The following is a 4,716-nucleotide window of genomic DNA, read 5'->3' as shown; positions in this document are numbered from 1 at the left end:
GCATGAAACCTCTCCTCTATGTTTTGCAACTTGTAATTAAGTACCTTTATTGTTTACAAGAATTATGATGTTTACCATTTATAGTGGCTTAGTGGCTTATGCAGATAAAGACAAGGATGGAAAGCTTGAAGTTTAATAAGATGTGGACATGCATGATCTGGTATGGCATACGCATATATCTTGCATATATATATATATATATATAATTAGTTCAATCTTTTTTGATTTATTTGTCTAAATAGTTTATGATTTGGAATTAAGCTCATCATCTATCTTTAAAATTGTGATATGTATGTGCTCACTGAATTAATTTTCACAAGAGGAATGGTGTGTAAACATGTTAACTAGGAGAAACTATGAGATAATGACTAGATCGCATCACTAGTTTAAGAGTTCAAATTACATGGTTTCAATTTGAGAGGGTAAAACTCTTGAGAGGTAACCAAACTATGCTCATATTTCAATTTGGATACCAAATTTCAATTTATATCTTTTTGGTCATCCTACTTCAATTTGATTTCAATAGAAGAGTACCCGATGGATTTTGGTGAGAAATGTTTGATGTAGACACCGGATAAGCTACGTTGAGACATTTGGGCTTGTTATATGTTGATGTGGACTAGCTACGTCACTCTAAAAAGTCATGTCAACATAAAATTTAATGCCACTTGGATGAATGATGTGGCATTTGGGAGTGACAATGCTAGTCCACATCAGCATATGATGTGTCAAATGCTCTCCACATGACTTATCTAGTGTTCACATTTAACATTTCTCACCGTAATCCCCGAATATCCTCTCGTTAAAAATCAAATCGAAGTAGAGTGATAAAAAAGATACAAATTGAAGTTTGGTATCCAAAGTGAAACATGGGTATAGTTTGGTAACCTCTTAAGATTTTTACCCCAATTTGAGATGATGGTTTATTTGGATCATGAGTTCTCATATTTGGTATGTGCAAGAGTACAGAGAAGCATGCTACCATGCTTTCAGGTTTCTTTCCTTCATCATGTTTTCTTTAATTTTTCAAAGGTGAGTTGAGCTTGAAACCGTATGATCTCGTAATTTTTCTACAGCTTAATTAATTTACATCATGAGTTATGGGAATTGATAGAATTACATGACACTTGTTTAATAATCTATTTCCTTCTTTACTTGGTTTTCTGGATAATAGGCAAGAGTTTCTTTTGAGTTTTATACATATATATATATATATATATATATATATATATATATATATATATATATATATATATATATATGTAGATATTTGTTGGTGGGATTTCAAGTAGAATGCCTGAAAATGCAATGGAGCATGCTAGGGCTCGTGTCTCAAATTTCCCGCTTGAAGCTCTCAAAGGGCGACTGCTTTTTCTCCAATGAAAGTAAATGTGACTGAACCTATATAGTTTTTCTAATAATTCTGCTTTTGGTTCTTGTGTATAAAACATCACAATTAATAATAAAATTCCTAATTGATATTGAACAAGTTCTGTGGATAGGATGGGCAAGAATGTTGTAATCCTTTGGCAACAATTCTATCTAATGGAAGGGTTTTTGGAAAATAATGGAAGGGATTCATTCTCAAACTTTATCTATTCACACTCTTCCAACTACTTCAAAATCAATGAACTTATAGGACAGTCTTGAAGATTGGATTCTAGCTCATCAAGAAATGTAGTTCATATGCGAAAAGAATTCCTAGATGTGAGAACAACGTAACTTGCAAGCATATAAAAATTCTTATCCAACCATTCAACCAAGGTTTGTTAATGATTTTTTTACAGAGCATCGAAAAAAATATGGGGTTGCATATTTGTATGGCATGACTTGATGAATGAACCACAAAATTGTTTGAGAGTGATCTTTAATCTTGCAAGGCAGGTATGAGCAATTAAAGATATGACAAAGGGATTGAAATGTTGTATGTTTTGAGTATGTTCTTCTTTTTCCGTCTTTCTCTCTATAATTTTGTTTGTGACTTGAATTGAAACTCTTCTTGTGCTTGTTGCAGCTTACTAGAATTAATCATTGTCCTCTGCTTTACACCATTAACAACAAAAAGATGCATCAAGAGCACTGCCCAAGAAGTTTGAGGGTCTCTTTCATGCCACATCTTGAATTGATTTCTTTCTTTGCTTATTTTTTCTGAATAATTTGCAAAAGCTTCTTTCAATGATTAATATGCATATCAAAAAATATGGTGGAGCATGATGCGAACCTTTCTTCGTATATATGCTACTCTGGCACTGCTATTTTTTTTTTTTTTGCAAAATAATGCCTTTATGCAACCTTTATACTGTATCTGATAATTTTGATTTTGATCATGAATACTAAAGTATTTGCCTATAATTATAAAAAAAGTCTATTTGATATTCAACAAGGTTGTAGGAGGTGGTGAATGTTTGCGCATCCTTCCCAGAGGTATAACTAAGCAATACAATTGAAGGTGGCTCCATCTCAAAGATGCTACTTTGAATTATGTTCCCAAAAGAATAGGTTGGATTATCTCAATGACCTAACAGGATTTATGATCGGAGAGGGATGCAACTCAGAATAGTTACTGACACTTAAAAAGCTCACTTATCTTCAAATTGATGAGTTGGAGAAAGCCAAGAAAATCACGTCAGTGCTTTCTATGCCTAAATCTAAAGGGCATAGCCAACATCAAGAGATGAACAAGCTTGCATAAGTCTTTGATGTGTTATGCCCTCCATTAGACCTTGAGAATGTAAGGATCCATGTCTTCTTTGGTTTTTAGTATCCAATGTGGACGTCTTCTGCTTCTCTTGTTCACCTAACTATATTTTGCATCTCGTTTACTGCAAGTCCTGCTTTTGGATTCCCCAGCTTAGCTAACTTCTCAGTGGCAATGGAGAAACTTTGACATCAAAGATATAGAAATTGGTGGTCTTTACCGTGTTTCAATGATATTGATTTCCGTACTTTGAGATTACTTGATGTTGTGGATTGCCCAATACTGGAGTGCGTCTAGAAGCTCAAGTCCCTAGAGAGGTTGAAGCTAATTGATCACTGAGAGAACAACACTAGTCTTCTTGAGTGGCTCATCCTTTTCCTCCAACACCATAAAAAGCCTCAAGACAATCACTTTCATTTTATTTCCAATAGTGCTCTGTGCAAACACTGAAGGAACGTTTCAAAGGGAGCCCATGTTGGCATTCAGGGCTTTGTTGTTGTTGTGCTTCTCATTCTTCTATATATGTATATATATATATAGGAAGCAGTATATATAGATTGGAAGTGGCTAACTATGATATGCATTTTTTGCAGTTGCTTAGCTGCATATGAAGAAGGAGATGAAAATTTGAATATTAAGTGGACCATTGAATTATATGATGCTAACATGCATGACTAGTACATATGACTTATTGCATCTTTATTCTTTTGCATGTATACAATCTGTTTTGAATTGTTTATATATCTCGAATAGGGTGTTGGTGGATATTTAATTATTTTGTGCAACTATATATACTATATATATATATATATATATATATATACAAGGAATGACTTCAATTTGATGAAAATGATTCATTCTTAGATTTCTTCCGTTCACATTGTTGCAACTCCTGCAAATAATGTTAAAGATAAAGAATGAGTTTTAAGTGTTAGTTTGAGTTCTATTCTGAATTCAACTTCGTGATAATATTAATTTAAACTGAATTCAAACTAAATAAAGTAGTCCATGACTTATCTGGTGGAATCCTAATTTAATTCTAATTGGCACTTTGAATAATGATCTAACTTAAACTTTTAAGTTAATCTTTTGATGGTAAGAATTATATATAGATAGCACCATGGGTCCCCAATCTATCATTCTTGCAAATATCTAGCTCCATCGGTGGGAGAGGACGGGATAGATTGGAAGAGTCCCTGGTTACTTCAAGCGTGGACTCAAGGCTCTCGTCGTCTTCAACAAATTGCTATGGCTGGAGGTAAGTGATCCTGCTTCCGCATATAATATATGACATAGATGTCGTAATTAAGCTTGATAAAATCTAACAGTTGGCATCCGAGCCAGGTTTTATACCTCTGCCTAGAATGATTAAATTCTAACATGTATGTGTTTTTAGAAATTACATATCGTTTGAATTTAGTGCATTATTTCATATTAATTATAATAAACATGCATGAATTAGGTTTTGTATGAACTAAATCAATTCATGTTTATGCATGTTTTATAATGAAATAAATTATGATTATTTAGAGTTAGAAAGAATTGGGTATTAGGCCCAAAATTGCACCCAATATAAACAAGGTGTGCAAACACCCTTGATGGGTCAGCGGATGGGTGCACGCCGCACTAAAAGCGCCCACTAGGCCTCATGAGCGCCGGGTCACCGCCGCGCATCGGATGGGTTGACCCCCCACCTGCGCGAGTGTATGCAAGACACGGGCTGCGAGCGCAAGCTCATACCCCGCTAGCGCTGCGTGCGTCTTGCCGGCGGCTAGGCCGCTAATGCGCCATGCGCTAATGCATAACTTCGCAGGTCGGGCCGAGTGCGTAGGGCGTGGCGGCTGTCGCCGCGGCAGATGCCAATCGGGCGGTGGCGATCCGGCCGATGATGCCCTACCCATGGGAAAAGTTAGGGTTTTTATTTTTATTTTTCCCCTAACATTAGATTTTATTATTTTATTTTATTGAGTGTTTTGCAAAAATTGCATTACTTTAGTGTATTTTTTTCATGTAAAACC

This window comes from Dioscorea cayenensis, chromosome 6, assembly GCF_009730915.1.
Source record: "Dioscorea cayenensis subsp. rotundata cultivar TDr96_F1 chromosome 6, TDr96_F1_v2_PseudoChromosome.rev07_lg8_w22 25.fasta, whole genome shotgun sequence".
NCBI lineage: Eukaryota > Viridiplantae > Streptophyta > Magnoliopsida > Dioscoreales > Dioscoreaceae > Dioscorea > Dioscorea cayenensis.
Note: the sequence above shows the minus strand (reverse complement) of the source record.